Here is a 25,738-nt window from a genome sequence, read left to right as displayed (position 1 = left end):
CTAATTTGTTCCCCCCTACATGCCACTGTGCCCAATGGCCATGCCCAAGGGACAGGAGTCCCCTGGGCATGGCCATTGGGAAAGGGGGCATGACTCCTGTCTTTGCTAAGACAGGAGTAATTTCAATGGGGGTTGTGTGTCAACAAACGGCGCAAGTCCGGTTTGAGCTATGATTTTTTACTCAAACCTGACTTGCACCATTTTTTGACGTACAGCCCCCATTTTCCCCTAAGCCGCTGCCTGGTTTGAGTAAAACATTTTTACTTTCACCAGCCCGCAGCGCCTGCGCTGGTTTGCATCAAAAAGTATAAATATGGGCGTTAATCTTATAAAGTGCAACCACTTATCTCAGGAGCTTATGGCCCAACTTTCTTGCAGATCTACAAATGGATTCACACAAAGCCACAAACGTGTGTTTTCTTAAGACAGTGAACCTGTACCAACTCAGGTTTGTGTCAAATAAGATATCTAAAAAGTTAAAACTGGGAACCTTAGCAATAGCCGTGGTCCCAATAAAAGAGCCCTTGGATTTCACTTTCTATGGGCCAAAGGTCAATTCAAAGGAGTTTTGGTGATTAACCTTCAATTTAAGATCACTCAACAAACCATTAAAAACATCTAAAAGGGACAGCAGTAGATTCCTGTGCATGCAATTAAATCTACATCATCTTCACATAAGAGTACGGAGGCCAAAAGTGGTCCTATATTAATCTTAGGGACATTTTTCACACGAGTTGCTTAGGAAGACTCAAGGATATATATATATATATTTATATATATATATATATATATATATATATGTATATATATATACATGTGTACGCACATACACTCACACTAAGCCGGAACAAGCCAAGATGCCCGACTGTGCATCCTTTACATCAGCTCCCGCCGCTGAATCATTAAACCTACAAAATCCTTTCTTTAAGCTTGCATCCATCGCATTGCTGTGCCTGGTGGGACACTTACCTGTGTGGTGATTCTGGCGGAGACCTTGTGGGAGGCCCTGCAATGTCCTATGCCCTGATAGCACGACTGCTGGGAGCGGCGACCTAGGCCGCACTCTAAGTGTGCGGGGACCCGAAGGTGACCTCCTGGTAAAGCGGAAGGGCCTTGATGCGGACTGGTTTGAGGGGAAATATGGGTGCTGTGGATGAAGTCGGGACCTGGTCTCGGCTCTTGCTATCCTGGACATGGAGAGAAACTCAGGTATGCCAGGTTTGAGTGCGATCACCTTGAAAGCGATAAAGGGTGGACGCGGATCCAGCAATGTGCCTGCGGCCTGCTTGAGCTGTGGTGTAATGCAACTGCTGGCAGATAAATGGGTTGGAGAGGTCGTCTCAAAGGGTTCTCCCATAAATGCTGCCGCCTGGTGATGAGAGGCCATAGTGCCTCTGGAACTGACCAACACAACAGAGCTGCACTATGCCTGTGAGACTTAGGCAGTGGGGTAAGTGGGCTGCAGCCTGGTGACAGACATATGTCTTGTCGAGGACTCCTTTCATCCATGCTTACTTCTAGTTGCACATCCTGGGGTCAGTAGGGGTCTGGGAAAGATAACCTGCAAACTTGACTCCAACGATTGCCATGGCAGGGAGGAGCCTGCAATGCTTGTGGGGCTGGGAATCACCGGATTATACTACATGCCTGCTCTCTCGAGGGATAGGCGTGACCTGGAGATCAGCTTTGAAAAACAAAGACCAGAGGATCCCCTTAAATATTAGATAGAGAGACACTGACTGGCTACATCTAGAGCTTGCAGGTCAGATCACTGGCACTTAGAAAGATAGGCGATTATGGGAGAAACCAGGATCTGAAAACTGCAGCTGGACCTGGAGACAGTCAATGAGTGGGTCTCTGAACCAAAATAGGGGACAGAAACTGGGGCGCCTGAACTGACAGTTGGACTTTGTCCTGTGAGTGATCTCCTGACGCCTAGAGGCAAAGGCTCTGGACAGAGAGACCCACACATTCCCTACTACTAGCAGTTATGGGAAAAGACAATGGGGCAAAACTGGCACAGGCCAACCAAATTGACCAGTATACAGTGACTCACCCAGAGGCGCCAGTGGTGGTGCCCCAGACTAATGACTAGCCTGACACCACATTGACACATGGGCCCACCAAGGCAGAGATAGTGGCGGTGATCTCGGGCTCATGAGTTGGGCTGGAAGGGAAAATTAATGTCCATGGTGATAGACATTAATCATCTGTGACTGGATCTCCAGAGAGTGGATGACTGTACCACAGCACTGGAAGATGATGTGGCTGTCCTCAATACTGAGTTAAGAAGCTGAGAACTAAGGTGGATGGATTAATATGCAGTGCTAAACTGACTGAAGACCTCCTGTAGGACACAGAGGGATAATCAAGATGGAATACCTCCGCTTCGTTGCATTCCCAGAATGTGCGGAAGGGCCCTCTTTCTGGAGCAATGGATCACCCAAACTCACAAGCCCCCAAGATTGTATAACTTCTTAAACATCGAGAGAGCACATAGGGCACTGGAACTGAAGCTGCACCCTTGGCCACCCCTCAAGGGCACACCTTTTTAATTATCATGAATGGGATGCTATTTTACAATTTCTGCACACATGCAGCCTTCCACGACAGGAGGACAAACAGATCTTCCTTTACCCGGACTACACGAAAAGTGCAGTCGCTGTGCAATAACTTTCTGGCTTCTAAAAAGAGGTTAAGGTACAGTTTACTGTACCCATCTAAACTATGAGTGAAGCATGAAGGCTGGGCTTACTTGTCCCCACATTGAGTCATAGACTGATTAGATACACTGGAGCGGATGGAAGGTACTGGTGTTATGGTGCGGTGAGAGGTATAGTCGGAAAGGGTCCGCCGTTCTGCCAGACATAGAAAATCATCAATGAGCCGCAAAGATGAGATGAGGCTCCCAGTCGTGGAGCGGATCCTTGTTTGTACAGATGGAACACTATGATCGGAGATGCAGAAGTCCCTTGAACACATCATTGTCTCGCAGATAAGACTGGTGCCTGACACAATGAGTGTCAGTACGGATGCTGAGTAACTAACTGTGTGGGGGAGGAGTTTTCTTTAGCTAATGCCAACCCTCTTTTACAGTTAGTACAATGGTACAATGTACACAACTTTATAATACCATATAGTCCTGATTTGGGAGCTGCCCATAGAGGTCCCACAGATTGATGATAATTGAACTTGAGGGACAGTAGCTGTAGTAGGACATACAGTGGTGGAAGGTTGGGGAGGAGCCCATTGCCTTCTAACCTGCTGAGCACCATTGGATTGGGGCGGCATGGTGATTGACATGTCTAAACACCTTCTACTACCTGAGATAGCAGTTTAATGGATGGGAATAGGGGGTGAAGCAGTGACTAGGGACCTCCTCACTGACGTTAGAGCTGTGAGGGACTCTGAATATTGTGCCTAAGAGATGGAGAGGGGATACCCAGGCAGGTTGATGTTCCTTGTTACAGCTGTTTTTGTTTGTTTTCATAGGTACTGTGCAATTGATGCTTACGTATGCTGGATATTCCCACACATGACAAAATGGCCCAATGGGAAGGTGCTGCTAACTGGATCCAATAAATATGCCTGGAGAAGGCACTGAATACTAGTTTCTTACATGAAATGTCCGAGGGAAAAACAGGCACAAGAAATGTAGAAGGGTCCTTGCCTATCTTAGATGCTACAGAGAGTTAACTACATTCTTGCAAGAGACCCACCTGTGGGGGGATATTGTTGCTGCATTTAACTGGTGATGATGGGGGCAAATCTATACTAACTCATGTTCAGGCTCTGCATGAGGAGCACTTATATGGGTGGCTCCCAGTGTTCCGTTCCAGCAACTAGGAGTATACCTAGACCCCGATGGGTGTTTACCTGATTTTTTTTACGGTTCCTTAGATGACCATAACTTCTGCCTTATCAACGTCTATGCACCAAATGTAGATAATAGCTCTTTCTTTGGGGAGGTGTTAGTAGATGGCAGGGGGTTCTGCCAAAGGACATTCTAATGGCTGGGGACTGCAACTGTGTCCTGGATGGGGAATTAGATTGGTTTCCTGTGCAGCAGCATACCAAACCTAACATGACTGAAGGCCTCAGACGGATGATGAGAGAAGAGGGCTTGGTAGACATTTGGAGAAATCAACACCCGCTCTCACATACATTCTCCTGCTATACACCTGCAGCTGACACTCACAGTAGGTTGGACTATTGCCTCATAGAGGGGGAAGTCACACAGCATGTGTTAGACACAACAGATTTGGCCCTGTACCTGTTTGACCATTCACTCCAACTTTTGACTTAATCTCTGACCAGAGTGGTGCCCAGAGTTCCTCTGTGAAGGATGCAGGCCAAATGTCTTACTGATCCAATCTATAGGGGTATGATTGTAGATGCTCTGATGGGCTATTTTTCCCACAACTGAGGGAGTACCTAAAACAGGGAGGTCGGCATGGCAACCACTAAAGGTATCAGACACAACCTAGATAGAGACCTAATGCAAGAAGAGTAGCAGTTAGAATATCTGGACAGTGCCTTTTCAGGTGAACAGACAGTGCGCCTGATATGGGGGAGACCAAGAAACAAGTCCTGTCACTGTGGTAAAGTTTTGAGAAACGTGTGTGACACACTCATAGATGGCGATAACACATGGAAGGTGACAAAGCAGGCAGATTGCTGGCCAGGGTGATGCAATAGGAATGCTGCTCTGACACGATTCTGCAGATTAAGGATTCAATGGGATGAGTTCTGTGCACACAGCAGACAATCAATAAAACCATGGCTGGCCATCTCCTAGAGGTATATGACTCAACCAGTCAAGAGTGTTTTGTTTGGGGATTGATGGTGTATGCAGGGTGCTTTTTTAGCTGTGCAGGCTTGTTGTGGTGCTTGTGTGCAGTTGTGATATATGTGTTGTGTGCTGTGTGAAATGTTTATGTGTGCCTATAGTATGTAGTGCCAAATATGTGTATTTGCATGCTGTTGGTGTTTCTGTCTGTGGTTGTAGTAGAAAGGATTGTGGGTTGTGTGGGGGTGTGTTTTATAGTGGGGGTTGTGGGTTTGTGTAGTGTCGGTATGTGTGTCAGGTGTGGGGTATTCATACTGTCCAATGCTGAGTTGGGTTCTAGTGGTGGCGATCTTTTGAGCACGGTGGTTCGCACTGCCAATGGTTTCCCGCTGTGCAATGAACACTGTATTGATTTGTGTCTTGTAATATGGAGAGAAGAATGTTGTTGGCGTGGCGGGGTTGGTGGTAGGTCCATCTCTCTTCCTCCCTCGGTTGGCCTGGTAGAGTCAGATTTGTATTTGGACGGTCCTCAGTTTGTGACTCGTAACACGGCAGTCAGGATACCACCATCATAGGTGGTTTTTGGTGGCCGCCAAGAAGGGACCCTCACTCTAGTCAGGGTAATGGAGATACACACCAGGGGCCAGATGTAGCGACTCTCAATTTGCACCTCGCAAAATGTTATGCAGAAAGGTGTCTCAGACACCTTCTGCGACTCGCTATGGGGTTGCAAAGACCCACCTCATAAATATTTATGAGGTGGGTCGCAGTTTGCGACCCCATAGCGAGTCTAGGCACTCACGGGGATGGTGGCCTGCTGGAGACAGCAGACCACCATGTCCGTGACTGCTTTTCAATAAAGCAGTTTTTTTTTTTCTATTTGCAGCCCGTTTTCCTTAAAGGAAAACGAGCTGCAAATAGAAAAAATACCGAAACCTTTTAGTTTCGTTTTTTTTCAGAGTAGGCAGTGGTCCATAGGACCACTGCCTGCTCTGAAAAAATATTTTTGTGAGCATTCACAAAGGGGGAGGGGTCCCATGGGGACCCCTTCCCGTTTGCGAATGAGTTACCATCCACTTCAAGTGGATGGTAACTGCGAGTTGATTTGCTACCGCTTTCGCGGTCACAAATCAACTCTACATCGCGGTGCGACTCGCAAATAGGAAGGGAACACCCCTTCTTATTTGTGAGTCTGAAACACATTTTGCGAGTCGATACCGACTCGCAAAATGTGCTTCTGCATCGCGTAAGGGCTTTTGCGCCTCACAAACGGCGTTTTTCGCCGTTTGCGAGGCACAAAAACCTTCCTACATCTGGCCCCAGGTCTTTTGTTGGCCGCCAGCACGGCGGCCTTGCCAAAAGACTGGCAAACTAGTAATGAGGGCCTTAATCTACTACAGTAATGATATTTTCTTGTTGAAGATAAATCAAACAAACATCTGTGTTGGGAATGCGGACTCTACTTTGCAATCAGTTTGCACTCTATCCAAGCAGGGACCCTCACTCTAGTCAGGGTAAGGGAGATACACACCTAGGATAACCCCTCTTTGCCCCCTTGGTAGCTTGGCACAAGCAGTCAGACTTATCTCAGAGCCAATGTGTAAAATATTTGTACCAAAACACACAGTAATACATTGAGGACACTAAAGAATGGACATCACACCAGTTTAGAAAAATAACCAATATTTATCTAAATCAAACACAAACAAAACAACAAGAATCCAACATACCCAAGTCAAGTTATGGATTTTTAAAGTAAAAAGAGTCTTACTCTATAGAAAATAATGGAAATGTTGTTGTTTTGCGAAATACCTGGTTTGCATCAAAAGTAAAGCTGCATGGGTGAGCGTGCAGCGATGCGTCAATTCCTTACTCGCAAGTGAGGCAGTGCGTTGTTTCTTCTCTGGTCAGGTAGACGAGTGATGCGTTGAATTCCAGATCAGCACCTGGGACCAAGGCAGACAACTTTGGCGCCCAGCAATGTTGCATGCAAAATCCAGCAGCACTAATCATGGATAAACCAATCATCAATACAATTTAGACAGAGAGCATATGCATGTTATCACTGGTTAGCCGTGGTAAAGTGCCCAGAGTCCTAAAGCCAACAAAATCTGGTCAGTAAAAAGGCAAAAGGTTTAGGGATGACCCTGCAAAAAGGTCCAGGTCCAGCAATCTAAAATAATGTATGCAAAGTAGTACATCACTTCATACAAAAAAATAATAAATGTAAAATTTAAAGCCATCAGGCATCTCATATCATGGCAAAGGCATGAGTCAAATAATATTGTTCGCAATACTCAATAGTAAATTACCACTACCCTCAATAAGGTAATCTAACCCATCTGAAATGCAACTCTTCCCATCAAATTACATAAACAATTCCGGCCCAAGTGGGCACGCATTTCATAGAATTATAATTCTCACCCCTAAGAGCACACAAAACGATTGAGCCCAAGTGAGCAAACACTTCAATAAGGGCTATAGGTGAACTCCAAAAGTCCTATATTTTCATTCTACATCTCTAATCCCACTAAACCAATTGCAGAATTCAGCTTTCATTTTTCAAGACTGTTGGACCTGGTCTTTTTTGCAGGGTTAATGGTGGGCTAGGACTTGTAGGAAAGTACCATCTTCCTTGGCATGTTACCCCCATTTTACCTGTGTGCTAGTTTGTTTTTGACTGTCTCACTGGGATCCTGCTGGACAGGACCCCAGTGCTCATAGTTTATGGCCTAATGTATGTGTCTGTGAAGTGCTTAACTGTGTCACTGAGGCTCTGCTAATCAGAACCTCGGTGCTTATGCTCTGTCTGCTTTTAAATTTGTCACTGTAGGCTAGTGACTTTATTTACCAATTTCAGTTGGCACACTGGACCCCCCTTATAACTCCCTAGTATATGGTACCCAGGTACCCAGGGCATTAGGATTCCAGGAGATCCATTTGGGCTACAGCATTTCTTTTGCCACCCATAGGGAGCTCATACAAACCCTTGCAGCCATTGCAGCCTGCGTGAAATAACACACATGTTATTTCACAGCCATTTTCACTCCACTTAAGTAACCTATAAGTCACCTACATGTCTAACCTTCACTTGCTCTGGCACGAAACTGGACAAAGGAAAGGGGGTGACCACTCCCCTGTCAATCACCATCCTAGGGGTAGTTCCCGGAGCTCCTCCAGTGTGTCCCAGACTTCAGCCATCTTGCTTTGCAAGGTGTGGGGGCACTCTGGAGGGCTCTGAGTGGCCAGTGCCAGCAGGTGATGTAAGAGACCCCTCCTGATAGAGCCATACCTGATAAGGTAGCCAATCCCCCTCTCAGGGCTATTTAGTGGATTCTCTTCTGATTCTGCTTGCAAGTTTCCTTCAGGAATCCTCTGCAACAACTTCAGCATCCTCTGAGCTCGGATCAACCACAGCCTGCTCCAAGAAACGCTGTAACTGCAACAAAGTATCTACAAGAGATACTTTTCTTCAGCAACCTCAGCTCCAAGTCAGCAACTGCAACAGTTTCCACTGTGTGCACGCTCTGAGGACTCCCTGTCTTCATCCTGCACCAGAAGGACGAAAGAAATCTCCCGTGTGGTGAAAGAGTCACTTCCCTGTACCAGCAGGCACCTTCCAAGACAACGGCCATTACCCTTGGACTCCTCTTACAGTGACGAGCATGCTCCTAAGGACACAGAGGGTTGGCTCCTAAGGACACAGAGGGTGGACATCATCGACATAGACTGTCTTGATGTCCTGCTGACGCAATTTGTAGGAGTTAAGACCTTGCCTTCCCAGAGAGCGACGGTACCCCTGTGTACCCTGTCTTCTTCACCTTCTAAGGCCTCTGTGCACTATTTGCTAAATTCTTTCATGTACATCCTGGCCCAGGTCCCCAGCACTCCATCCTGTGACGCTCAACTCACTGAGTTGTTCTCTGGCAGCGTTGGACCTTCCTTTGTTGTGCTGCATCAACTGTGTTTTGCACCTCCTTTGTCTCCATGTCCTGGGACCTCTGGGAGCTGGCTGGCTGGCATCCTAAGGGTTCTCTAAAGTGGTGAGAGCCCCCTCTTCCTCCTCATATCTGGTTGAGGCCCCTAGATCCCTCCTGGGTCCGTCCAGCGCCATTTTGATGCAAAATGCACTTTTGTCGTCGACAAGGCTTGTTGGTGACTTCCAACACGAAATCACATCTGCAACGATCTTTATGTCGTGGGACATTCTTTTCATCACACGGGAACCCATTGGCATCTTCCTGGGGTGCATTTCTGCAGTCTTTGACTAACCGTGGACTCTTCTTTTGCACCCTCTTCTGGGATGGCAGGGGCTCCTGTCCTTCCTGGAACTTCTTTCGACTTTTGGACTTGATCCCCTTCCTTTGCAGGTCTTCAGATCCAGGAATCCAGCAGTTGTTCTTTGCAGACTTGGTCAGCTGCTGCAAAATGCTAATTACGAGGTGTAGTGTGTCCTAAGGAAGCTTGCAGTACTTCACTCCTGCTTTTCGGGGCTCTAGGGTGGGGTAATTTACTTACCTTTACTGTATTCTTACTCTCCCAGTGATTCTGCACACACTACACTTTTCAAGGGGGAATTTGTGATTTGCATTCCACTTTCTTAGTATATGGTTTGTGTTGACCCTAGACCTATTTTCTCCCATTGCAATCTATAGCATTTCCTACTGCTTGCATTGTTCTATGACTATTTACTTGTCTAATTTTGGTATCTAGTGTATATTTTGTGTATAATACTTACCTCCAAAAGGAGTATTGTCTCTAAAATATTTTTGGTAACACTGAGTAGTGTCTTTACTTATGTATACGTACTGTGTAACTATAAGTGATATTGCAGGATTTTACATGCCTCCTAGTTCAGCCTAAGCTGCTCTGCTATAGCTACCTCTATCAGTCTAAGCTTCTAGAACACTACTACATTTCACTAATACGGGATAACTGGACCTGGTATGAGGTGTAAGTACCCAAGGTACCCACTACAAACCAGGAAAGCCTCCTACAGGACTTTCATTTGTACTTGACATACAGTGATTGGTGTACTCTCCTTCCATATCACAGACCATTACCCCAACATACTGGTTTGAGTTTCACTCTTTTTGCAACTCTTGAGATTTGGCCATACTCATGTGTCAGTCTGGTGAGTCATCAGCTGTAGCTGTGTTTGAGCAGGAGAGGTTGGAAACCTATATGGTGCCTCAGCTCAAATATTTCTACAGGAAGTTCATATGTCCTTTTTAAGGCCTCCCTTGGAAGGAGGAGCTGCAAAAGGAGGTGAATGCCTGGTTGGCAGCCAAGAAGGCTGGTGAGCACACGTAGGATGAGAATGATGCTGTGAAGGACGAGGAACAAAGTCTGCACCTGGGATGTCTGAATGATCCAGACTCAACTCTTGGGTGGGCAGCGGAAATGTTGTAAGAGCTCCCTCCACAGCTGGCAACAGTCTTTACTCTCCAGTTCTGTCTCCAGGGGATCTGTAGAAAACTCGGAGAGCCTGAAAGCAGAATTTAGAGCTGGTAAAGGTCAGGTTAAAGCAGGAGAGAGAAAAAAGCTTTAAAGGTAAATGACACTGGCCCTTGAGGAGAAGACAGTTATTTTAGCTCAGGAGCTTAGTTTGATGGAGCTAGAAGCCAAAAAGGCTGAGTTCAGCTCAGATGGTGGCATGAAAAGTACAGTGTCTAAGACTAAAGAAAATGTCCACATAGCCAGAGAATTGGGGGCATATAGTAAAGTCAACACATGTGCCGGGAATTACCGTTCTATGGCTGGAGAGCATATGTCCAGTCACAGTTTTCCAGAACTGCACCAACACCTTGTGCAGTGTGAGTTCTCTGACCTCTAGGAGTTGCACTGGAGACAGACCTCTGGGTGAGTGTCAGAATGTCTGAGATGGCAATGGAGAATAATCTCAAGGAGGATGACTCAGGTTTTCCCCATCTAAGTGAGGGGGAGGGTTGCAGTGATTCAGACAAGTCCCAGTGTAGTGGGGGGGGAGGACCCCATGTCCTTTCTAGGAGTAGGAGAAGGGGCAGAACTGGGCAGAGATCCAGGGTACCCTATCTTCATTCCGTGTGCTTGGATTGCTCACAGAGGGGGCACAGCCAGGGGGACCTGCTCTATACTAGGAGACCATCCACTGATGGGTGTATCATAGTGTCAGAAAAACTTGGGGAGTGGCTGTCACAAGTGTTCACCAGTTCTGGTGTCTGGCAGCACCACTCCAGAGAGGAGGGTGCAGAAGTCCAGATGGAGGGGTGAGAGGGGAAGACAGTCCCAAGAGGAAGAGCCAGTGGGTCAGTGGTTGTCAGATCCGAGGTCAAAGCACCCCATTAATTACCCTTGTGACACCACTTTTGGCTTGGGAGGACTTGATGCTCTGTCAGATAGACAGGGTTCAGGGTACTTGCACCAGGTTGACTCTCATAAAACACATACAGAATCTGTTTCCCTTGGGGGTGGTTGTATTCCCCATATGTTGCAGATCCTGGGTTGGGGCACCAGTTGCAGGAAAGCACTCCTTTACTGGTGGGACAATTGCGCAGGATGTGTCCCACAAGCACCTCAACTGTTTAGGATTCTGGGTGTACCACTCCCAAAAGGAGGGTACAGAGCCCCCCGAGAATGGGAGTGGGGGGAGCTCAGTTGGGGTTGGATGGGACGAAGTCACCCCTGACTCCGGTTTGACCTAAACGTAAAGACCCTGGGGTGGGAGACCAATCTGAGGATAACACACCTAAACTGAGAGAGTAGACAAAGGCTGCTAGTCGCCTGGAGCTACCGCCCCCTACTCTGAGAAACCACAGAGGTTAGAGGGCCATGAAAAGACTGAGGCCTGGTCCTCATTACTGACAGCTGTCAGTAGCTACTGTGAGTTCTTGTCCTTATGGACAGAGTTGCCCTTGGTTTGTGGACAGCAGTCACACCCAAAGCGTGGAATGGACCACACCACTACGTAGGCCATAGTGGTACTGTCTGCCTACTGGGATACATCTGTGAACAAAGTGAGGATAGGTGCTGCATAGATGGGGGGCCGCAATTGAGGATAAGGATTCCCCATGCAGTGGCTTAGTGGGCCCTAGGATTATGGACAGAGGGATCCAACTAGGTTCAGAAAGGTGTGAAACTGGAACACGCTCCTGCTTTTGCAGGCCAAGGTCCATGTTCTATAACCCTGAGCAGCAAACTCAATAAAGGTATTGATTGGTCTACCCTGGCTTTAGGGTTGACCGGGGTTGTGTTGGACGTGGCCCTTTTTGCAGGGTTACCACCAAACATGTTCCTTCTTCCTCCTATTCTTTCTGACTTTTTTTGTTGACTTTAGGACTCTGGACACTTTACCACTGCTAACCAGTGCTAAAGTGCATATGTTTTCTGTTTCAGCGATAGGTTTCTCCATGACTGGCACATCTGATTTACTAGTAAGTCCTAGTATAGTGCATCGGGTGTGCCCAGGGCCTGTCAATCAAATGCTACTAGTGGGTCTGCAGCATTGATTGTACCACCCACATGAGTAATCCTGTAAACATGTCCCAGACCTGTCACTGCAATATCTGTGCGGGCAGTTTTAAACTGCAATTTCACCCTGGCAAATGCACCTAGTACAGGCCCAGACCTTCCCCTTTACTACATGAAAGTCACTCCTAAAGTAGGCCTAAAGTGGGCGGGGTGCAATGTATTTAAAATCTAGGACAGGTACAGATGTGTTTCACATGTACATGCACTGGTGTGTTTTACATGTCCTGATAGTGAAATCCTGCTAAATTCAGTGTTCACTATTGCAAGGCCTATCTCTCTCATAGGGTAACATGGGGATTGCTATGAAATAGCTTTTATGTGTAATATCCCATTGGGAGCAGATAGAGATTTGGAGTTTGGGGCCTCTGAACTCACAATTTAAAAATACATCTTTTTATGAAGTTGGTTTTTGAATTGTGAGTTTGAAAATGCCACTTTTACAAAGTGGGCATTTTCTTGCTTAACCATTCTGTGCGTCTGCCTTTCTGCTGAATACACATCTGGGTCAGGATGACAGTTGGGTTGTTTGTTTTATTCACTCTAGACAGTCACACAAAGGGAGCTGAGGTGTGCCCTGCATTGCCTGATGACCCCTCACCAGGCTGATGGGTCTCCCTGAGCTAGAGTGGTGGGAGGAGCAGATGCTTGCATCTGAACAGGACTGTGACTGTCCTCATACAAAGCAGTCTCCAACCCTTGTGAGGGTGTCTGGGAACAGGGCAAGGAAAGGCAGGGTCTTGTACACTACAAAAACATCTCTTTAAATTTTGCCTACTTCAAAGACAGAAATGGGTATAAGAACTGGACCTCTGACCTCACATAGTTAGAATCCTTCTGGACTGAGGACATTCTGTGAGGAAGAATAGCTGTAAGCTATAGATGGGACTGCCTCTCTGCTTGCTACTTCATTGTATTGGCCATCTGCTTGCTGCTTCTGTCCCAGGAGTGAAAGGATTGGACTTAACTTTCTATATCCTGCTTCCAAAGGTTCTCCAAGAACTCGGACTGAGCTTGTGTCCTGTTAGAAAGTCTGAGGGACAGCAAAGAATTCATCTCCCAGTGTCTGGACTCTTTGCTGATAGTCCTGACTTGCCAAGTGGTGCCAAATATAGTTCATTGGTCGTTAGATGTGAGTTCTGGTATAACCAAGAAGAAAAAAGCATATCAACTCCAGAGCAACTTTGGAACTGGTGCAGCTGTGTGGCTCTGCTCCACTGCCTGCACTGGAAAGGTGGTCCCCACTGAATGCAACAACCACAATTGTTGCTGAAGGCCTGATACTGCCCAGCACCTCCAAATTCTCTCCACAGTGTGAGTCCCAAGTGTTGTGTCACCAACATCTGTGGCACCCGACTCCGACGCAGCACCTATGGTCCTGTGGTATGATCATGGCACTGCAACATCAACATTTTGCATCTTCACCTGCTGGATCCACCAACCCTGCCTTGTTGTAAGGAACCAATACTTAGCAGCCAAGACTGCATAACCTCCTCTGCAACCGTAAGGAACCAATGCCTCACCTCCCCAGTGGCAGAAAGCAACTGACACCTTACCAGCTCCAGTGATGCCCCAACTCCATGCAACATTTTTGTTTCCTCATCGTTTTCCAAGGTACTGCCATGGTCCATGCAACTTCAAGACAGGCCTGCACTCCCTCATGAGTGGTGTTGACTGTTCAAAGCAACTGTCAAAGTGCTGTGATAGCCCAAATGTGAGCTATTGTGCTTCTAACGTCTACACTAAGATGTGATCTTTTGAAAATTCCTAGCTTTACTTGTATATGTTGGATTTTTGTTGTTTTGGTCTTCTTCTACTCAGGTAAATTTAGGCTCTTTTTCTAAACTGGTGTGGAGTTTTCTTCTGGTGTTTTCACTGTGTTACTGTGTGTGTGTGTGTGTGTGTGTGTATGTAAAAAAAATACCTCACACATTGGCTCTGAGATAAGCCTAATTGTTTGAGCCAAGCTATCAACGGGGTGATCAGGGGTTATCTTAGCTGTGTTGGTTATCTTAGCTGTGTGACTCCCTTACCCTGGCTAGAGTGAGGATCCCTACTTGGACAGTGTGCAAACCACTGCCAAATACAGACCCCATTTTTAACAAACACTAAATAACCACCATATAACAACATTTAACCAACATAACAAACCAAACAGAAAAGTAAATAAAAATCTCAAAGCATATGCTTCTTAGGTGAATCGGGAAGAGATGGATAGGGTGACTCAGCCGAAGCATCCTCTCTATGCCACCACCGTCAAAAGACTGCTTTCCATTCCTCCTGTAAAGGTGCATGAAAAGAAAACAAAAGTGAGATTAAAAACATCCTGTGTATAGAAAAGCTCATAAGGAAAATTAAAGACTGTTGATGTACCATCCACTAACATAACAGTCCCCAGTTATTCCAATTGAACATGTCATTCTTCAGTTAGGTTCAGGCCGTCTGGAGGCTCTAATGTAATTAATGGTGTACCATGACACTCTCTGACGTACTCTCTCAATTCTGTCCCCACCCCATGGTGTTGGCCTATTCTTTCTATGGCAAAGTACCACAAGCCCTTTCAATTGCTTAAGTGGAATTGCTCAAAGAGTCTGGCAATGGGATTGTGCTGGTCGTTATTAGTGATGGCTCGGATATGTTCTATAAATCTATTGCACTGGGTGAATGGTGCTTCCTTCATATTTTAGTCCACAGGAAAACTCCAGGACATACACCACACACATAGTAACACAAGTAATACATTGTTGCATTTTTCTCCTTAATTCATGTGTTAAATTCCTGACAATTCCAAGACTATGTGCATGCCTTACATTTACTACAAAGAAACGTTTCAAGACATTTGAATCCTGCTGTTTTATACATCCTGCAGTGGTGATGTCCCCATGCATTACTCTAAGTGATTTACTTTTTCTATATGTTATGGAAGGTTTGCATCAATGACAGGATCACATTTCAGTATCTTCCAAGTCCATGTAATCAGTCTTTTAACACTTTCGCTGCTTATATTGAAGGTTGTAATCAAGCATGAGGTATTCTCACTAGCCTGAAGTAGTATGTTAGGGGAAAACAAAATTTCCTCACTAGCTCTGTTACAGATTCTCTCTTCTGCCCTTTTGAGGACCCATTCAGGGTATCTCACTTTCTAAATCTAGACTGCATGGTCTTCAGCTCTATCACAATGTCACTATGATTGGTACCGTTCAATCTAGCTTCGACAAATTCCCTGTAAGGGATCCTCCACTTGAGTCTTTTGGGATGACTGCTTAAGGCATTGAGATAGGTATTTCCTGCCGTGGCTTTCAAATTGGATGTTAGTTTGTTTCCTTCTAATTTTACACTCATATAAAAAAACTCAATCTCAGAGTCACTCAACTGACATGTAAATTCCAGTTTACATTCATTTTGAATAATTCTATTGACAAAGTCTTTGGCTGCCTCTGTAGGACCCTTCCCAATCAGAAACAGGTCATCTATGGATCGTACCCACAAAGGGATTTAATTAGTTGGAAATGCCCTTTTTGCAGGGTTATCCCTAAAGCTTTTATTTCCTTATTTTTCCTGACCAGTTTTTGTTGGCTTTAGGACTCTGGGCACTTTACCATTGCGAACCAGTTCTAAAAGGCAAATGATCTCTGTGTACACTGTATTGGTTATTGGTTTATCCATGATTGGCATATTTGATTTACCACAAAGCCCCTAGTAAGGTGCACTAGAGGTGCCCTGGGTCTGTAAATCAAATGCTACTAGTGGGCCAGCAGCACTGATTGTGCCACCCACATAAGTAGCTCTGTAATCATGCCTCAGACCTGCCACTGCAGTGTCTGTGTGAGCAGCTTTGCACTGCCAATTCGACCTGGCAAGTGTACCCATTTGCCTGGCCCAAACCTTCCCTTTTTGTACATTTAAGGTACGCTAAAGGTAGGCCCTACGTATCCCCATGAGCAGGGTGCAGTGCAGGTTAAAGGTGGGGCATGTACTGGTGTGTTTTTTCCATGTCCTTACAGTGAAATACTACCAAATTCAGTTTTTACTGTTGCTAGGCCTATGTCTGCAATGGGTTAATATGGGGGCTGCCTTTAAATAACTTGTAAGTGCTGTTTCCCCTTGGGAGCAGAAAGAACTGCAGAGTTTGGTGTTCCTGAACTCACAATTTAAAAATGCAAATGTTTTCAACTTCAATTCCATTTAGATGTGTCACACTTTTAGCATGAATTCAGAATGTTAGCACTGTAGTTGCTCATTAGAACACTGTAGTAAAGCCGCTGATCCTCAGATAGTTAACTGTCAGTCTGCTGCTGATATTGAAAGTGCATATTTCAGTATGAATGTCAGAATATTTTAATGAAATAAGAGAGACAATTGAGAACTCACTTAAAACATGTCACAATTTATCTTTCTACAGCTCTAACCATAATTTCAATGATAAAATTAACTCCCTATTTTGTTCCTTTTCAAATTAAATGTTTTAGGTTTTAGCAGTTTGATTTAATCAAGATGGCTTCAGGAGCGTCAGAATGTTGTCATAAGTAAGACTGTTAGGGCCATATTTATACTTTTCGACGCACAACTATGCCAACGCAGTTGTGCGTCAAAAAAGTTAACGCCAGCTAACGCCATTCTGAAGCGTCTTGCGGGCGCCGTATTTATTCAATGACGTTAGCCGGCGCTGCGGAGTGGTGTGCGCCAAAAAAAATGACACACACCAGGCAGCGCCGGCATAGGGGAAAATGGAGTTTGGGCGTCAAAAAATGGGGCAAGTCAGGCTGAGGCAAAATTATCGCCTCAACCCAATTTGCGCCATTTTTTTTGTGGCGCCCAGACGCCATTAACATGACTCCTGTCTTAGCAAAGACAGGAGTCATGCCCCCTTGCCCAATGGCCATGCCCAGGGGACTTATGTCCCCTGGGCATGGTCATTGGGCATAGTGGCATGTAGTGGGGCACAAATCAGGCCCCCCTATGCCACAAAAGAAAAAAGAAAAAAAATACTTACCTGAACTTACCTTAATGTCCCTGGGGTGGGTCCCTCCATCCTTGGGCGTCCTCCTGGGGTGGGCAAGAGTGGCAGGGGGTGTCCCTGGGGGCATGGGAGGGCACCTGTGGGCTCATTCCCAGCCCACAGGTCCCTTAACGCTTGCCCTGAGCAGGCGTTAAAAAATAACGCTAACGCGGCTAGACGTAATTTTTTAAGGCCCGCCCACTCCCGTGCCCCATTTTTGCACGGGAGTGTAAATACGGCGCACAGGCCTGGGAGTAATTTTTTAGACGGGAACGCCTACCTTGCATATCATTAACGCAAGGTAGGTGTCCACGGAAAAAAATGACGCAAACTCCATGAACTAACGCCAAAGTATAAATATGGAGTTAGTTTTGCGTCGAATTTGCGTAAAAAAAAACGACGCAAATTCGGAGCAAACGGAGTATAAATATGCCCCTTAGTACTCTATTTGTTGTTTAGAACACTCTGGGAGGCTGCAGTAGAAAATCATCTGACAGACTGCTCCTGTTGGAAGTACTTGCTTTACTGAGAATGTTAGACTTAGTTGCATATGGCTGAGAACAACAGTGTGAATTTACCAAAAATATGCTCTTATTTTAGCTCCTGGAGCACCTTCCATGAACTCTTTGGAAAATCATGAGAAAACAGTTTTTTCTCAAACATGATTCATGAAATCCCAGCAGGGTAAAATCACCTTAGGACACACCACAATTCCTAAAATTAGTATGTTACCATCAACAATTGATATATATTATAACTAAAATGTATTATTACCTTTATACGTTCTCCTTTTGTGTGGCCCTCATAACCAGCCACTCACTACTATGCATTTCAATGAGGTGTTAGTATGTGTATTGGTCCGAAGATGACTGCTATCACTTTCTGCCTGAAGTGCTGATAGCCAATCAGGATTCACCATGAGATCTGTGCTTAAGCTCCACCCAGATATACAAATTTGGATTTCCTTTAATCTCTCTAATAAGGGATCCCTTTGTGGTTGAGTCACTCACACAGCTATTGACACACCCAAGAAAACACTTAAACACCCACTCACAAATGCTCTCAGACACTCATGCACCCACTCACAGACCCAATTAGACATTAATGCAACCACTCAGAGATCCATTCAGACATTCTCACACCAACTCACAGATCCTTTCAGACTTGTGCACCCATTCACAGACCTACTCAGAAACTCATGCACTCACTAACTGTAATGCTATGTGTATTTAACCACCAATTCCATCTTGATCACTAACTCCATTTTGTGCTTAGCTTAGCTTCAAATGCTGTCACATCAGTAGCACAGTTATTTTTCCATGCACAGCAGGTTCTATACATTGAACGTGTTGTCCCTCTTCATCACCAGAGAAGGGAACATAACATAGGAGATGCAATGATGACAAGAGTGTACAAGTATGAGAACGTTGATAGAAGAGAAGGGTGGGGCTCTGTCTTGGAAATGCAAATTGGGATCTGGCCAATCCTTTTGTGTGTTTTCAACACTGAAGGAGTACAGCCAGTGCTTGAATTTCACACAACTTGAAGGGAGGAGAGAGGTTACCTGAACCTTCCACTTGAGTTTGTTTAAGGTATATAAGGTGGGAAACTTGGTGCTGAGGCAGAAAGAATTAATTTCTGAGATTGGACGCATTGCTCAAAAACATAAGAGTCCTAATGGGGCAAATTTCTCCTGTCATAGCTGTCCAGGGTTCCACAGCTTGACGTTGACAAAGAGAAGGATGATGTTGGATTCGATCCCCACAGTAATGCATTTTTAATTCTTAATTATGTAGCTTTACTGTGTGTATGCATAAATATATATAAACCTCAAAATTTGGCAAAAATAAAACACTGTTTCCTCACATTTCGGTGACAGAAAGTTCTGGAATCCGAGAGGAACCACAAATTTCTTTCTACCAGGCATTCCCCCAAATCTCCTGATAAAAATGTACCTCACTTGTGTGGGTACGCCTAGCCCCTGCAACAGGAAATGCCCCAAAACACAACGTGGACACATCACATTTTCCCAAAGAAAACAGCTGTTTTTTGCAAAGTGCCTAGCTGTGGATTCTGGCCTCTAGCTCAGCCGGCACCTAGGGGAACCTACCAAACCTATGCATTTTTTAAAACTAGACACGTAGGGGAATCCAAGATGGGGTGACTTATGGGGCTCTCACCAGGTTCTGTTACGCAGAATCCTTTGCAAACCTCAAAATTTGGCAAAAAAACACTTTTCCTCTCATTTTCGTGACAGAAAGTTCTGGAATCTGAGAGGAGCCACAAATTTCCTTCCACCCAGCGTTTCCCCAAGTCTCCCGATAAAAATGGTACCTCACTTGTGTGGGTAGGCCTAGCGCCCGCAACCGGATACGCCCCAAAACATAATGTGGACACATCACTTTTTCACAAAGAAAACAGAGCTGTTTTTTGCAAAGTGCATAGCTGTGGATTTTGGCCTCTAGCTCAGCCGGCACCTAGGGAAACCTACCAAATTTCCTTCCACCCAGCGTTCCCCCAAGTCTCCCGATAACAATGGTACCTCACTTGTGTGGGTAGGCCTAGTACTTGCGACAGGAAATGACCCCAAACATTATCTGGACACATCAAAATAATCAAATACAAAACTACCTGTATTTGCAGGGGGCGCACCTCCGTTTTTGGTCCAGGGCACAGCAGCCATCTCATGAAACATACCAAACCCAGACATTTCTGAAAACTAAACATCAAAGGGAGTCCCTGGAGGTGTGACTTGCGTGGACCCCCAATGTTTTCTTACCCAGAATCCTCAGCAAACCTCAAATTTAGGTAAAAAAATCACATTTGTCCCACAATTCTGTGTGGGATCACCGCACCAGGACAAATTTCCTACCACTCAACGTTCCCCTCAGTCTTCCAGTAAAAATTATACCTCACTTGTGTTGGTGGGCCAATTGCCTGTGACTGGGAAAAGCCAAAAACATGCTGAAATTGAGGGGGAACCAAAGCAGGTCCGAAAGGGCAGTTTGAAAAAACAACATTTTTAGGCTGACAAGTGCAGCAGACTATTTATCACTATAGATGAGGCAATGTTGGGTGGTAGGAATTTTGTGGATTCCTGCAGGTTCCGGAAGGTTCCATCACAAAAATGTGGGAAAAATGTGTGATTTCCAGCAAAGTTGGAGGTTTGCAGGGCATTGTGGGTAAGACAATGGTGCAGGGTGCATGTGAAGCACACCACCCTGGAATCAACCAGATTTTTAGTTTTCAGATGTGGGTTTTTCTACATGGCAGCATCCCAAAGCCAAAAAAGTGCAGCCCTCACCATTCCAAGTGGGTCGATTTTGAGAGTTACCAAGCTCTCATGGCCCAAATATAAAACCAAAATCCAAAACAATCACATGTCCTCTTGCTTGTCATGAGATAAGATGTTTTAGTGTGTGGGGGAGAGCTGAAAGAATGTTACCCCCTTTGGTTGGGGTGGGGGCATACCCAGGCCCATACTGGTTAGTAGCCACCACCCCACTATTTTTTTGTTTTTGTTTTTTATTCCTTGGCATCTAGTAGACTTTCTGCCCCTCTGGTGTAGATCGGGGGTAATTGCCCAATCTGCCCACTGATGGAGAGAATAACTTGTGGGCAGATTGGCCTAACAAAAATAGGCTGATGGCCTAATTACAATTTGCCCCCAGGGGAGCGACCCTTGCCTAAGGTGTCGCTCTCCATACATAAAAACATAAAGTAAATAAAGAAAATATATCTCCCTTGTGTCTAGAGGTTTCTGCCCCCCCCCCGGGGGCAGATCAGTCTAATTATATTAGGCTGATCTGCCTACGGGGGGGCAGAAAAGGCCTATAAATATTTTGCACCCCCCCGGGGAGGGGCCCCTCCCCTTATGCGTTAGTATAAAAAAAAAAAATTCCCAGGTGTCTTGTGGTTTCTGCCCCCCCGGGGGCAGGTTGGCCTAATTATATTATTCTGATCTGCCCCCGGGTGGGCAGAAAACGCCTAAAAATAATGTGGGCCCCCGGGGAGCGAATCTTGTCTAAGACGTCGCTCCTCACATATAAAAAAAAAAAATATATAAATTATCCCGGGTGTCTATGGGTTTTGTGCTGCCCCAGGGGCATATCGGCCTAAAAATAATTTGCCCCCCTGGGGAGCAGCCCTTGCCCAAAGGGGCCACCCCCCCCTTATGGGCAAGTATGATAAAAAAAACAAATATTCCCTGGTGTCTAGTGGTTTCTGCCCCCCAGGGGGCACATCAGCCTAATCTTATTAGGCTGATCTGCCCCCAGGGAGGGCAGAAATGGCCTAAAAATTATTTGGCCCACTGGGGAGCGGCCCTTACCCCATTGAAATGTACTAAAAAAAAAAATTCCCTAGTGTCTAGTGGGCATTTCTACTGCCCAATCGCATCACGATCGGGCAGCAGAAATGCTGTGAGAGACATGAAAGGAAAGGACTTTCTTTTCCTTTCTTGTCTCTCCTGCGCCACCTCCTAGTCGGATGAGAAATGCAAAAGCATTTCTCTTCCGGGATCTCGCTGGAAGCATGCTTCCAGCATGATCCGAGGTGAACTCTGATGAGGTCAGTGTGTGAATTGCGTGCTGATGTCATCAGACGTCACTGGGGGGTGGGAAGGGTCAGGGTGGAAAGGGAAGTGATTCTCCTTCCATCCCTGACTGGGGTGTGTGGGAAGGAGGCCCATGGGGGGAGGATACAGGATGAGCTGGTCTCGTCCCAGGCACATGGAAAATGTGTGCCTTGACGAGATCAGCTTGCCCGCGGCACCTTAGGGGTTAAATACAGTGCATTCCAGCCCTTTCCCTACCATACAGTGCAGTAAGGTGACTTTCTGTGATGCATGATTTTTAATAAATGTGCCTCTTAGTTTGTTCAGTGCTGTATGGAAGTGGACAGACACAACAGAAAGTTATTTCCTGTTTTACTAACTGTTCCTGCACAAAAGCTAGTCTGCTTGTGATATAGACACCCTTGCATGTTGCCAGGGTGCCTGTGTTGGCCCTAGGCAACACTCAGAGAGCCAGCGCAGGGAAAGAGCAGGAATGCATCATATCCTATTATACATGGCTCATTCCTACTGTATTCCTGTCAAGAATCTCTGCCTGAGGAATAACTTCTGCATAGTCTTTTAACATTGTAACTATTGTTCACTCTTCTTTCTCTGACTGCAAAGTTAGAGGAGAGTTAGAAGTGAACTTTGTGACAACCTTGCTGGGGTACATGGAGTGTGAAAGGAAAGGCTGTAAGATGTAATTTTTGTAACACACAACACAATTTAAATACCCATAAATAACATACACATAATTCAGAATACATCAGTAGGTAGGAAAGCAAAAATGAAGCATTTTTGTAATGTTGAAGTGTGATAGAAAGTAAGAGCTATGTTTATCACTAATTCATGTAGAACAATGCAACAAACTATCTGGTTGTGTTGCAATGCATTAAAGGGAAAGAGCGGGAATGCTCTATATTTGCCATAATTCATGCAGCACCAAAAACGGAACCATTGTGTCATGTTGTAAAGCTGGGCCTTGCTCTAGTATACAAATGGATATGAAGGCTTACCCCATATTCTCCTGCAGAAGAGCTTTTTTCAGTTTGCTAAAATCACAGGTAACAAAACAAATATTTTTCAGAAACCTTCTGATTTTACTGAACAGATACTAGAGGCCAGCACCCGACTCTGAAAAATGTTTCAGCTCCAGCCTCTACTGCAGTTCACCATCTGCCGCCTTATAGACAGATCAATACCTTGTCCACAGTCTGATAAAGACATTTTGAAGGGTGTGATCAAGGTCATGACATTTACACTCAAGTGCTTTGCATTTTAAAAGCATGCCTATGATTACATTAAAAATCATCCCCCTGCTCCTATTCCAAAGCTAGGTTGGTTGGGAACGTTTGCTGTTCTATAATTTGGGTCATGGGTCTAAAAGGTTTGAGAGGCCCTGATCAATACCCATCCTCCCCACTCACACCCAGAGGCATATTTATTACACTTTCACACAACACAGGGCAGAAACAAAGTTGCTGTACCACATTGCGTGAAAGGGAGAGAGCAGAAATGTGCCATATTTATTTAGACATGTTATACTTTGTCATACTTCTGCTTCTGCCTTACCCAAGTGCCACGCTGGTGCATAGTTTGCAGTCTAGCACCAATGAAGGCATCCTTGAGCCATGATGCAAGGGTGCCTGCATTACAAGCAGGATTGTATTTGTGAAGGATGGAGTATCTTCCTGCACAAAAACAATCCCTGAAGACATTGTCCTTTTTCCATCTATGCTGCAGAAACAAAGATTTTTTTTCCTCATTATGCCACCCTCTAAGAGGTTTACCGATTAAACACAATCCCAGGTTCATAGAGCCTTGTGAACCTGGGATTGTGCAAAATCCATGGCTCAATGCACTGGAACGCACATGCGCCACCCATAGAACACCTCCAAGAATGTAATGTAAAACAATGGAGGACAAGCTGCTGCATTGTGTCATATTTCTTTACAAAGTAATACAAGATGGCACCAAGCACCCCTTGCGTAGCTTTGAGAATATCTATTAGCATTCTGCATCGTCGCTGTGTACAGTAAGCAAATACCATCTGGGAGAAATTGAGTTGTTCATTTACTGGGGTGAGCACTCTGGTCAAAGAACAGCCACAACCCCTTGCTGGCTGAATGAGAAAAAGTCACTAAATTAGCCAGTGCATAACCCTAGGTAGTTTCACACAAAAAGCAGCCAGAATTAACTGAGAGACAATGTGTAAAGTATTTATGCAACACACAAACAGTAACAACATTAAAGTACAACACAAAAAAATCCCAAATCTAGAAAAATGGAAAACATTTTAATAAACTATATGACATTAAAACAACAAAAATATAACAAGTAGAACGGAGTTATACATTTTTAAAGTTTTAAGTGAATTCTAATGCCTAAACGATCAAAGTGCCAACAGTAGACATTAGGTTGCACAAGACAAAGTCAAAGTTGAAAGTTAAGGCTGACCGCGATGGAGCATGGTTCGGATACAAGAAGTGGATTGGGCTTGGTCAGCGGTTACCTTCGGACTTAAAAAAAGTCATGAAGAAAAATGTCTGAGAAGATAAACTTCAGCGGTGCAAGGCTTCAGGTGATATCCGAGGAGGGAGCGTCATTGTCAGATGGCCTTAGGTGGAAGCCGCAGTGAAGATTTTTTAGGTGTAGGCTTAGTTGTCCAATTGGAAGTTGAAAAGACAATTCCACAAGGTCAGATACCCCTTTGGTGAAAGGCCTCTGAAACAGATTTGCTACTGCTAAGAAAAAGGTCTCTGGAGAAGCTGCAGATAGAGAAGCAGGTTGATCCCAGTGTCCTCCTGTCTCACATGGAATTTCTGGCCAAAGTATGTCTAAGCCCTCATTTTTGGAAATTGTCCATCTGCCCACCATGATATACCCACCTGCTCCTACTTGGCAACTATAGCAAAATGTAGTAAGGCAGCTCCATTGTTATCCAATGGGAGAGGTAGGCCTTGTACTAGTGAAAAACAAATTTAGCATTTTTTTTTTCACTACCGGGACATGTAAAACTTGAAAATAGAGGTGGATGAACATGCAGAATTTCATTATACAGAATTCTGAGGAGTTACAGAAAAACTCCATGATATTCTGCAGAATTTCACCAATGGTCGTAAAATATGCAGCTCGTGCTGCAATTTTTTGCTGATAGCACGAGCAGTTCTGAAAATCAGCATGAACTGCACTATGCGTTGCACAAGAGTGCATGGCTATTTGAGTTGAGTTTGATACTGCTTGAGTAAAAGATTTACTAGAGCAAGAGCATACGCGCTCGAATGATAGCCCTCTGAACACGCTTTCTCAAGAATGGAAGCAACCACCATGTTAGAAAACTGAACTAGAAGATGCCAAATCTTTCTTGCGCTCATCAGATCTCATATTCTGGAGCCTTGTGGGAGAACGTTTCCACCACGTAGCATTCATTGAAATTTGGCAAGAACTTCACATTAAATAATACCATAGTGGGGCAAAGATTGCACCAATTCCATGGGTGGAACAGAATATTTCACCCACCCCCACCTAAAAGTGCAAGTCCTACTTTTGAAATTCATTCCTCCATGCCGCTGAGCTGTCCAGGGCCTACCCTAGGGGTGACATATGTATTTGGGAGAAACAAAGGGGCATATTTATACTCCGTTTGCGCCGAATTTGCGTCGTTTTTTTCGACGCAAATTCGACGCAAAACTAACGCCATATTTATACTTTGGCGTTAGACGCGTCTAGCGCCAAAGTTCCTGGAGTTCGCGTCATTTTTTTGCGTGAACGCCTTCCTTGCGTTAATGAGATGCAAGGTAGGCGTTCCCGTCTAAAAAAATGACTGCGACGCAAATGCGTCGTATTTATACTCCCGGGCAAAAATGACGCCCGGGAGTGGGCGGGGCAA

The sequence above is a fragment of the Pleurodeles waltl genome, chromosome 4_1 (genome assembly GCF_031143425.1).
Source record: "Pleurodeles waltl isolate 20211129_DDA chromosome 4_1, aPleWal1.hap1.20221129, whole genome shotgun sequence".
Taxonomy (NCBI): domain Eukaryota; kingdom Metazoa; phylum Chordata; class Amphibia; order Caudata; family Salamandridae; genus Pleurodeles; species Pleurodeles waltl.
This window is presented reverse-complemented; position numbering follows the sequence as displayed.